Consider the following 12,867-nt stretch of genomic DNA (forward strand, 5'->3'; position numbering starts at 1 on the left):
GAGAAGGGAGTTCCCCAGCCTGTAGGTATGGTGCTGGTTCTTCCTCCCCAGGTGCAGCACCTTGCACTTGTCAGTGTTGAATCCCAGCCTGTTCTCATCCACCCACCCCTGTAACCTGTCCAGGTCCGATTGCAGCCTATTCCTCACTTCTAGCATGCCCACATCCCCCATCTTAGTATTGTCTGCAAATTTGAACAGGGTGCTTTTCACCCCATCGTCCAAGTCACTGATGAAGATGTTGAACAGCGCGGGCCTGAGGACCGAGCCCTGGGCAACCCCACTGCCCACATCCCTCCAGGTCGAAAATGACCCGTCCACCACCACTCTCTGGGTGCGGCCCTGCAGCCAGTTGGCGACCCATCTGACTGTGTAGGTGTTGACACCAGAGCCCCCCAGTTTCTTAATGAGAACGGGGTGAGAGACATTGTCGAAGGCCTTCCGAAAGTCCAGGAAGACTACGTCCACTGCTACCCCTGCATCTAAGGATTTGGTGACCTGGTTGTAGAAAGCAACCAGGTTGGTCTGACAGGACCTGCCCCTAATGAACCTGGGATGACAGTGACAATGATGCCATAGTGACAAGGATTTTAACCTGGACTGGCAACCAAAGGATAATGCCGCAGGGACCAAGCTCATGTATGCTGATCACTAGCATAAGCTAAAGCCTGTAATGCTGTATCTTTGTTGCCTTATTATCCATGCTAGCAAACTTAAACTAGCAATGTCACTGGTATGTGCGACAATCACATCTTAATTTTGCTGTGTAGTCATACCCATCGTATCATCCCTGTATTAAAGGTGGGCTCAGCAAAAGATCAAGTGACGTGCATATGGTCACACTGCTGTCACTGAGAAAGCAAGGACTAATATTCAGACATTTTAGTTGTGTGCTCCGCCCCATCTCTAGTGTATCCTGGCTCTCTTGATGCTGCTCCTTAATCCTAGCAATGGGCAAATGAGTTTGGCAAACCGTATTACCAAGATGCAGCTCTGCCCAATTCAAGCAGTTTCATAAGGTTAGACAGGATCCCTCCACCTACCACCTTCTCCCTGAGAGGATCCCATTGCTCGTATTCCCTGCTGGACTCGTGCCTTCAAAGCCTGCGATCCCCAGGATGCTGGTGAACAAAGCAACAATGTAATCTGAGCCAGTTCTGAGGGGAGGGGAAAGCTCTCGATGATAATAAGGAGCCTAGAGGGATGGGAGATGAAAACATCAAAGATTTAGAGGGATGATCAAGTGTCCAGAGCTGCTTTGAGTTGCAGTGGCTGAACATTTTGAGGCTCGGCTATCCTCACCTCACGCAACAAAACTCCATTACAGGATAACAGTTGTACTTTGTAAGCACGTTGCAAGTTGTCCTGATCTACAGCGGTACTGATAACCCACCAAATGTTTTGCTAAAATACTGACATGGCATGTGGTTTTCTTCTGTTTCTTGCTTCGTCCCTGTCTTCTTGTTTCATTTATAAAGCAAACACATTGGGCCATCTTCTCCTCCATTGTTGCCCAGGTTAGCTGGGACAGGTGTGAAGTTCTTCCTTTCTTTTCTACCTACTGCTGTTGCACAGGATCCACAGCAGAACGTGAGGGGATACACAATACAGATATGGCAGGAGAGATGGAAGTAATGGTAATGGTAATGTAAAGAGTAGTTCCTGGGGTGCTGGTTAGGTGGCACTGGAGCATCCTTGTATTGCTGTACTAATATGATTCAGAGCCAAGAGAGAACAGGGCTGGGAGTGGGACAGGGAGATGGTAAAGGCTTGTTTTAGCCTGTCATTGCTGTAGCTGCCCTCTTTCTCTTTATTCAGTTTTAAAAAAAATGCATTGGCATATATTTGCATAATGAACCATAGGGGGAACTTTCCTGGGATTTCTTTTCTTAATCTTTTTTTCCTGCTGTTCTCTGTTTCACAATCTTATCTGCAGAGGAATCCATCTCATGGTTTCTCTCACCCTTCCTCATCCCTTGTGCTGATGATCAGGTTGTACCCCTTGTTCCCTTGCTGCACAGATTTTTCTGCTCTTCTCTGGAATACAGGGCCCTGACGTAACTGCAGTGCACTGTTGAAGGCCTGTAACTGCAGTGCACTGGATCAAGTACTCCACTCCCTTAGATTAAGTACAGACAGTCAAAAAGTCCAAGGCTGAATCAATTCAGTCTTTGCAGGTTAGTCTAAAATGCACAGATTAAATTGAAACAGAAGTGAACAGACATTTACCTTTGATTCAGGAAATGTAGCTATATGCCTGCAGTGGCTTAGGCCAGAAGCCAAGGGCCACTAGAGCATAGCTCTCTGTAGCCAGCATGGGCTGTGTGTTCACTTCTTCTTCCTGCTGCTGCCCCTGCCCCCCAAGGTCTCTGCGATTTGCAGTCCAAAATCACAGCAGCAGGACTCTGCAGTGTTGCTTATCACTTCCTCTTCCTGCTTCCAGGTGCCTCTAGGATTTGTAGTCCACAGTTGCAGCCAGCAGTAAGTATGAGTGGGGGAAGGAGTGTTTAACCCCCCTCCCTGCCCCCGGCCCCAGACCCCAGCCATGGTTTACCTGGCAAGGGACAGCATCCCCAGCTGGGCTTGCCCCCCGCCATCCCCTTGTCAGCCACCCCTCACTACTCCAGCTGGGGAGCAGAGGGACAAGGCAAGCTCTGTTCTCTGGAGCAGACAGCACAGCCCAGCTCAGGGCTGCAAAGCATGCTGGGGGCTGTGATTTAACTTGAACCAGGACGGGGTCTGGGACAGAAGATTCATAAACTAGTTTGACCGAAATCAGTTAAGTACATTCAACCAGGTGTATCTTAAACCAGTGTCAGCCATTTTGAAACTGGTTTATGTGCACTGGACATCTGTTCTGTTACAGGTTTAAATCAGTTTCTGATCACTTAACCCAGTTTATGTGTAACTTCTGTCCCTAGCCTTACAGTGACGTAGCTCATGGGGTAAGCAAGCCATCCCAGATGATGACTTGGCTACTTACAGCTCTTTCTGCTTTGACTAGTCAGTCATCTTTTTATTCCTAACTGTCCATTTCATCTCCACCTGTGGGCCAGATTCTTCCCGCATCTCTAGCAGTGTAAATCCACTGGTGCAACCCAGGAGCTGAATTAGGCCCATAACAAAATCTGTGAGATGGATTTCCCGCATAAGGAAAGTCTTCGAAGCCAAGCAGCAGTACCATCCTCCTCCACATCCTCCTTCTTGTCACTTTTGTCTCAACATCCCAGAGAGATGGTAACCTTGGCATGATGCTATTAACAATTGTACATTGCAGTTACATAATATCTGTTGTCTCAGGTTCTCCACAGCTCTACAACCATTAATCAAGGATCAAAACAGGCAGTCTATGAGGCAAATGGGTAATAGTGTGCTCATTTTAAGGGTGGGTAAAGTGAGGCACAGAAAAAGGTGGGTGGTATTTCCAAAGGAAGGCCCTAGCCCTGCTGTCATTGGTAATACTCTCACTGATTTTATTAGGAGCACACAAGCTCATGCTCTGTAGCAGTCATCAGTAGAATTCAGCAGTCTTGACCCCCAGTTGTTTTTGTTCCAGTGCAATACAATACCCAACGCCCACACGCCGGCAGAACCAGGACTGCAGCAAAATCCTAATGCACCCTCTGTGATGCAGCCAATGACGCTGAATAAAGGTAGTTCTGGCTGATCCCAGAAGAAGGCACAATTGTTTTGGCAAGATGCATCTACTTGGATTTGGTAGTGAACTATTTTCATGCCAAAATGTCTCCATGTGGTGGGGAAGGCCTTTGTGCCATGGAAATGGAGATCTTGAGTATGGCCACCTCGGACAAGCAGTCTTCCATAGTCATCCACATTCAGAGCACATCTCCAGTGCTGCAAGATGCTGCTGTAGACTGAAGCACTGTTTAATGCAGCTTGTGTCAAGCTCTTTTTTTTTTTTTTTTAAAGATGAATCTGGAAAACTTCCCAGATTATACAGTGCATCTGCCACCTCAGATTTATATCTCAGAGGATGATGAAGGTGACTGGGCTCCTCTACCTCATTTTCTTTTACCGCAGCATGACTGTACTCCATATCGGCACTTCTCTTCATATTTATGTGTGTGCGTGCGCAGTGTAGCCGAGCCATCAATAAAGCATCCCGCACAAAAAGTACATGTTTTAGAAATCCACCGAGAGATGAGACAGAAAGCCCCATTGTAACACAGGACAGCTGGGGTGGCTTACTTTTATTTCCCCTATGGCTGCGGTGTTACATGCCAATGACAGCCTCCTTGTTATGACCTCAGGCATTTGTTCCTTAGGGCTTGTCGACACAGAGAAATATTACCAGCATAACTGAGCTAGTATATTATTTATCCCACTGTAGTGGTACTGGTATAACTTTAGAGAGCCTGATCTAAAACCTTACTGGAAAGCCCCCTATTCACTGCAGAGGGTTTTCATGAGGTCCTATAAAGCAGTGGTTCTCAACATTGTCCGAACCCAGTTCCCCTCACTGCCAGCCCCCAGTCTCTTGCACCCAGGCCCCAGCCCCTTAGTGTGTGGAGGGCATGGGGGGCTCCAAGCAGCCCCTTGCAGCTGGAGCTCTGCCAGCCCACAAGGGAAAACCACAGTTTCCCACATTTTTCTCCTTTAAAGGAGAATCCGTTTTTAAAGTTTGTTGATCCATTTTTAACGTTTGTTCGCAATCCTTTCATATATTCCTGAGACCAGTGGCAACGTGTAGGGGGTGCACCCCCTGGCCAGCAGCACTCCCTGCTTAGACGACAGGCAGGGGGGGCAGGCAGAAGCGCCGGTGCGCGCCCCACCCCACAAAAGCACTGGCTGGGGAGTGGGAGCACCAGGTGAAGCATTGTGGCCACTTCCGGGAGCACCGCAGTCGTTTCCCAGTTGGTGCGATTGGTTGCAGAGGGATCCCCCCGGTTGGTGAGACTGAACATGGGGAGGACCCCCCTCCCTGGTTGCTGACTGGTGACTGGGGGGGGCACGTGCCCTAAGATGGCACCAGCTGCCCATGCCTGAGACCCACTTTTGGTTCGTGACCCACGGGTTGAGAAACACTGCTGTACAGTATAGAGAGTCACTTTGCATGGTGTAAGCACAGAAGCTTCCACACAGCCGTGGAGTAGCCAGTGCACAGTAAATTCACACCCTTTCTTTGCAGCACCTTGGTGCAGACAAGCCCTGTTTGTCTTGGCAGTGAGTTGTCTCAGAGAACGGAGCGTGCCAGTTATCTGACTCAGCAACAAGATTTCATCACCACCAACAGCAATAGCTCCAGCCCCTGAGGCTCCAGGTGATGAACACTACCTGTGGCTCCCTTCTTGCTATCTGAGACTCCTTGCACAGGACCAACAGTCCTTAAAACGAGTGTCCTACCCTGGGCAGGTGACACAGGAACAGATGGTGCATGGGCCACCATGCCTTGACCCTTATAAATACACTCTTTCCAGGGAAGAAACTTCTACCTCCTGGGTTCTCTAGGAATTGTCCTTCTTAGCATTTCTAGACAAAGTGCTCAGGGGAAGCGCAGTTCTTGAGCTTTCTTTCAAGCCCATTTCCCTTATGAATCAGAAACATTGGCAGTAACAGTGTATTACTCCACTCAGAAGTACATACCGACCTTGTTTTTCCCAATTAGATACACGAGAGTTATACTGTTTACTTCACAGCAGGGATGGACAAAGAGAGCATTGTTGATTATGGGCTTCTCTAGGACTGAGGTTTCGTCCTCACATGGCACTGATGCATTTACCAATATACCATCAGACCTCTGAGCTTGTCCAATGGAAACACAGACATCAAATCATTTGCCCAAAATACAAGCTGGTGAGGTGACCCTAGAGGGAGAGAAGATCATTTAATAAGCTTGCCTCACTGAGCTGGCGAGCTTTGCCCTATTACAACCCAGAATGAATCAGAGTCCTTCTTAGCCTGTACTGGAAGCACAGTCCTTTCAGTGTTACCATGCGTACGGCTGTGCATGTGCTGGTGGGGCTTTGCATCAGATAAATTGAGATTTGAGAATGTTTCTGCTGAAAGAGTAATTGCTCAGTGTTGTTTAACAAGAAGTAGGGAAATGTTAGGGTTTACAAGGCCATGACCTCAGTTGGTTGAAGTCAATGGATTTATGTCAGTTGACACCAACTGAGAGCCCAGATCTTTGGGGGTTTTTTGGATTATTTTTACCCCCTGGCTGGGTTGGAAGAGAAGTAATTAAAGTGCTTCCTCTCACGGGAAGGCCTCCTTAGAGAGCACTGCAGAGCTGATGAGCAGTCCACAGTATATGTTGTATTTTAGGTCTGCAGTTCAGTGTCCCATATTCAGTAGTTTCCATTGCTAGTGGACATCCCAGCATGCAGTGGGTCAATGATGTTATGCGTTGGAGCAAAGTTTTTGCCTAAAAGGAAAGGGGACGCCTGGTTTTATTTGACATTCATTGGTGTTCAGTTTTGTCTCTAGGGCTGCTCAGCTTGGCTGCTGACATCATCAATCCTCTGTGTGCCTGAAAATCCAGTTATTTTTGCATGACACAAAGATGCAGTTGGTAGTTGAGAAGCAGTGACACTGAGGGCCAAAGCCCCCAGCAAAGCAATTAGATACATGCCTAAACTTAAGCACATGCTAAATCCTATGGAAATCAATGGGACTTCCGCAGGGGTTAAACATGTGCTTAAATGCTTTGCTAAATAAAGGCCCAGAAAGACTTCCACTGGCTTAACAGGCTTCAGGTCAGCCTTCAAATGATATACCAGGATTGTTAAGGTTAGACAACATTTCTGCTGACAAGGCCTTTAAGGATTGAATTTGGGGATCTGTTCATTTGTTTAAACTTAAGGGGGAAAGCCAATCTATGGAAAGCCCAGCACTGGTTCTCATCAACAACTGCAATGTCCCTCTGGTACGTGTTTCCAGACCACCCCCCGTGCGTTGGACCACTGGGGCAATCTTGTGCCTGCCTTGCTGATATAGGACATGTGCCAACCAGTGCTTGTCTATTTGCCATCAGGGTAAGGATCCAATAAACTAAGTGCAGGAGAATCCTATTAGCAAGAGGGGCTTGGTTCAATATAGGTCTGTTTCATAATCCTCCCCACACACACATGCACGCACACACACACTATTGTGCAAAGGAAAAAATATGGATAGCAGGCCGTTCATGGCCCAATTCATGTTCTGAGATTCCCCACTCCATGTTCAACATAGACCTGCCCCGTCATTGCACTTTTTCCTTTCTCCCTCCTTTAACTGACAAACTTAGATTAGCATCATTTGACTAAGACAGATCTATGCATTTGACACATAAAGCTGAGGTATGCAGATGAGACCTCCTGGTGCATTGGACTGCATGGCCCAGGTGGCCCCTTCCAGTCCTATGCTCCTGCGCATGGATGGTGGTTCATTTGCAAGGAACATTAACCCTAACTGTATATAGAAACCGCATTATTGGCATAATGAAACAAATAATTGTTTTGCTGGCGCAAAAGTACTTAGGCGAATGAGTGTGGAAAACATCAGTGGTGGGGAAGCATCAGTGGTGCAGTGCGAATCCTTCATTTGTCTAATTATTTATTTATTGGATTTGTAGCAGTACCTTGAGACCCCAGTCTGTACTGTTTGGACAGATGGAAAATTATTAATACCCACAAAGGCGATGCCTTTGTTTAAATTTATGACCCTGTCCAAGAAGAAAAGTACATTAGCAAATAGCAGCAGAATGTTATGGTTTGAAAAAGGAAGTGTCAGAGTGGCGATGTAGCCATGATGGTCCAGAAAATATGGGAGAGGCGATGATTTTTTAGAGTGCTATGTTTTACTGGACCTACTGCGTAGTTGGGATAAGCTTTCAAATGCAAGAAATTCTTCATCAGGTCTGACCAGTGCAGCATAGGATGTCTTGCACTGGAAAGCTTGTCTAACTCTGTCCCAACTATGCAGTTGTTCCAATAAAAGGTACCAGCCTAAAAATCCTTGCCCCTCACACACGGTTTGAAAAAAGTCGTGTTCACAAAAAGAAAATCAACCTAAAAAAGTCGTCAAGACATATTCTGGAAGCACATGTAAGGTATATTTTAAGTTCACCGCATTAAATGAGTGCTTATGTATTGTTTTACAACAGAAATGGAAATCTGTTATTGATTCAGCCATCTGAACAAAACAACAAGGAGTAAATATAAGGTTGCATTGCTGTTCACATTGAGAAGTAACCTTTTTTTCATTGAGCAGTCCCAAATGATTTCAATGCAATGAAATCATGGAGTTATGTGCTACTTACATAAGTAAAACAATAACAAGTTACCCCTTAATTCCTAGTGCTATAGAAAACACATTTATAGAATCCTAAAATCGTTCCAAAAGAGAAAGCAGAAATAGTTAAACACATTAAAATGCCTCCCTTTTTATCACTACAAAGCTTTTACAGACAGTAGGCTTTAGTTTATGACTTTTTCCCCAGGGGAAAAAGGACAGTTTTAATAAAGTAAGTAGGTAAATGCAGGACATTTTTGCTTTAAGAAAAAAGAGGTACTGTAGAAATTTCAGAACATAGGGAGTAATATAGACCCTTAACACTACTAGTTGCATATCTTAATCCTGATCAGACCTGTTCGTGAATTAGAGGAGAGATTCTAATATTTCAACAGGCTTTTGACAACTGAGAATTAGGATTTTTATTTTTCTTTATACTTTAACATCTTTCAACTAAGTCATCTGCTGTTCTCTTGCAGCAATATCTCCCACTAAAGATTATGTATTTTTCTCCATTTTAAAAGAAGTTTACATTTCTGACTTCTCTCTGCTGGCAGGAGGAAAAGACTAAGAGGAACTTTTTAGGGGACTATGTTGCTTGCTCATGAGATTCAATACAAAGCTCAGTCCACTATAAAATATACAAATTCAATTCATACTATACAATACATCTTAGCTATAGGTAAAGCAGGCTCAGTTGTGTTATGCAGGGCATACTGCTGGTTACTTTCTGTTTGCTATGAGAAATGAAGGGCAACCTTCTGACAACATGCATTCTGAAAAGAGCTAAATTAGAAAGAATTTCACTTAATTATACACAATGCTGGAGGGCCCTTTGCACTTGGCTTTAGCATAATGCAGGCATTGAGGAAAGTTTAGGCTGAATCACTACAGGCTTCTCTTAACTCTATTCCTCTGTATCTGATTCATGCAGCATCAGAGAAAGCCACACCCTGGAAGCTGCAGGGTTTGCTTCAGAGGTGGATTTGCAGCTAGCTGAGCACAGAAAGCAGAAGCACAATACAGCAAAGTATAGAAAAAGTAAGCCCACCACTGGCTGGAGATCCTGGCCAGGTAGGAAGAACTAGATGAAAGCAGTCGCACATCTTGGTGGATTTCTGTGGCACAGCAGTAAGGAGAAGGGAATGCTCTTGGTTTTTCAGAGGATCCCAGGGTAGAATCAGTCCCAATCCAGATGCAGAGACAGAGACTTTGTGATTCGGTGGTGCAGGAAAGGTGCAGCTAGACTGAAACTAAATGCTGACACACTCCTGAGCCCATCAGTAAATATACATCCTTGGATGCTCACCAAATTCTGGGCTGCCCTGCATTGCATTATGCCCGATTGATCACAGCTTGCGGAGCTGGTGCTTCAGGTCATTGGAGAGAAAGAAGAGGGAGTGATATAGCTACTCCTAGCAGGGACCAGAGACACTTAGGGAAATTGATGGAAGACACCAAGTCTGCTTCGCTCCTCGGATTGGCTACTGCTCTCCTGTAGTTGAAGTTGAGAGGGCAACACTGACTCCGGAGTGTGCAGCAGCTCCTGAGAGGCAGGGCAGATCCAGCGGCGGAGAAGGTGATTTATAAAAGCCAGTGCCAGCTCCTGCTGGTCTCAGTGCCAGGATGCAGGGTGGCAGCATGAGTGATGCACACTGCATCCTGGCACTGAGACCAGCAGGAACTGACACTCCTGCTGAAAAAGGAGGAGGGCACCCCAAAATTGTGCCTTTGTGCACTTCGAGATCCAAAGCCTGCTAAACTCAGTGGAAAAGCTGCCATTGGCTTTCCTGGGCACCAGGTCAGGCCCTTGGACTTAAAGTATGACCTGTTTAAATCCCTGCAGCTCAGAAAAGGAAGAAGAAAGGCCTTATGAGAACTCATTTTACTTACTTCTAACAGGCCTCATGAATGAAAGACAGTAGAGTATAAATTAAATGAAGCCCCTTAATATGTTGGAGCAGTAATAACGGTCTTCCAAGTCTGCAGTAAATTTCAGCTACTTGGATTTCTCACCCCCAGGCAAAATGTATAGAGGTCTCATTGCCTACCATATATGCAGCCCCATCTATGGCAAAACAATTCATCTCTGCTTGATCCTACTTTCCCAGAACCAGTTAGACTCATTTCACCAGTTTCAGCGAGACTGTGCTTGAGGCTGAGCTCTGAATGTGTACAGTGCTCCAAAACTGGGGGGAGCTGAGGAGGGCGGACTTCAGCTTCCCAGGTCAGCGTCCAATCAGGGCAACCCTACAGCAGGTTTGTGAATATTGCTATGGCCTGTGGAGGCTTGCACCATCACATCTGAAGTGCTGATGACAGCCAACTGCAGAGGACAAGACGTAAGGACTATGTTCAGCTTAAGGCACATAACTCGCCTGCTGCCAGCTAGAAAAACTCAATGGGGACCGTGGATGTTTGAAAGTAAAACAGGTGTGTGGAGGCCAGCAAGGAGTAGGCTGCTTCTAAATAACACCTGAGGAAAGGGAATCAGGCCTTTATAAAAGACAACGGCCCGTAGTCGCACACGTGTGGGCTCTGGACTGATGACTGTGATAGGGCAGAGCCGAACCTACCTTGCTACGGGGGGTGGGTGCAAGGTTCTACCCCGAATGTTGGTTCAAGGACTCCCCTGCAAGTAGCAGGGCTTCAGCCCAAGGTATTCGACACCACAACACAGACCTCTGCCTCTTAAGCTTAACTCCTATGTTGGAAGCAATAGTAGGCTGTTATCCTCCAGTTAACCAGCTGCTAGATGAGAGTGCAACATCTATTTTGCCAGTAGATTACATTCACACAGCTTTACACTTCCCAGCAGCTGCCAGAATCCAGACCCAATGAGGCATCTGAACCTGTTTGTGGCAAGAGGCGTCTCTATCGCTCTGCCACTAAGGCCTCGCTGAGTTCTGCTTACAGTAAAAGGATCTGTCCAATGCCCCCCTCCTTTCAGAACTTCACAGCCAGATTTATCTTTATGATGAATCAGAAAGTAAAGTGACTCGCAAGGATCTCCTCATTGCGTGTGATCCAATTCCACCGTATTTGCAGAGTTGGCTGATTCGAAAGAGTGTGAGCATCAGGCACGTGGCATTTGACAACTGAGCTATTCCTAGTTCAGAAGGGGAAGAGGAATCCACGTGCTGTTTCCTATTGTGAACTGTATTCACAAAATTTGCTTTTGAGCTTAACATGCTAAAACATTTAGCAACGGTGGCAACTGTTGCAGAACAAGTGCAGGGAGGAAGGCCACTCCGGTGAGACCCTCTCCTTATTTATGCATTTCAACCATGTCTTTTAATCCCAGCGCTGAATTATTGGTTTGGTGGAAGCTCCTTTTGGTTTTTTTTCATTTTTGTGTCTCAGGATCCCGAATAGCTCTAAATAGAGCGTGAAAAGTTTGAGATATAATAACCCACTATATAACCATCTAATACAGAAAGATGATGAGACTGGAACTTAAAGGATTCTAGGGCTGGAGTGACTAAGCAGTTACTACCTGTAAATACACAAGAGTATATTCCAGATGGGCCCAAGATGCAATGTTCTTCTACAGACCCGAGTTCCTTCAGTTCGAGGGAGTTCTAATAGCAACAGAACTCGATGCCTTGAGCATGTCATGGGTTATAGATCTGGACAACCAGACCCAGGGGGAGAAGACTACTATTTTCTCCCTTTAGAGATGAAGTCACTAAAACAGAAAACCAGATGATCTGCCCAAGGCTATATTATATGTCAGTGGCAGAGGTAGGATAAAAATTCTGGAGCTCCAGCCCCAATGCTCAGAGTTAAATCAGGGGTAAACTACCCCTGAGTTCAGAGCAAGCTGAGATCTAGAGATTTGGTTAAGGCTCATCTTTGGTGGGGAAGGGGGGGAAAGAACTAACTGTAGGGGTTTAACACCCATGATTAAGGCCAGCTTTTCAAAGGATTGAGTCCTCCCAATGAAGCACTTACTTACATGAGTAGGACTTTGAAAGCATCCAGTTTGAAAGTATACTTTTGAAAATGCGGCCGTAAGAGGCAGTGGGGAACCATTGCAGCTGGAGACAATGCTTTGAGCCAGTGCGAAGTCACTGCATGGGATAGTGGCAGCAGTTGCTGGAATATGCATTCAGCTGAGGTAATGACGAAGGGGAGCTGGACTAGGAAGCAGCCTTGTGCATACAATACTGCATGTAGAGGACACAGGGGCATTACATTTGTATTTACCAGCAATTTGCAGCCAGATTGTTAGTAATGTGCTCGGGGTTCCTACAGAACAGGAGAGAAGGGTTCAGTAGCTGATCTCCACAGGTCCTATAAATAGAGCTGCTATTTTCTAGTCCATTTCTGGCTTTTCTACAGCCCTCCATTACCAAGGGAACACTTTACCTGTGAACAAAGATACAGAATTAATTTTGTAATAACATGAGCACCCCACTTCCTCTGAGACCTCAGCTTGCCATCCCCTCTGATAACCTCCCCTTCCTATCAGCCCTACGCACCCGCATCCTCACCTGGGGAGCAGACCCAGAAGAACCGTTGGGTTCTGAAGCCTTTGGAGCATCTGCATCATGTCAAAATTGACAGAGGACAAATGAGCAGGGAAAAGACATGTCAATATTTGGTCAGGCTTACTTACAGGAATACCAAAAATTG

This window comes from Crocodylus porosus, unplaced genomic scaffold (genome assembly GCF_001723895.1).
Source record: "Crocodylus porosus isolate Cpor-Errol unplaced genomic scaffold, CroPor_comp1, whole genome shotgun sequence".
Classification (NCBI taxonomy): domain Eukaryota; kingdom Metazoa; phylum Chordata; order Crocodylia; family Crocodylidae; genus Crocodylus; species Crocodylus porosus.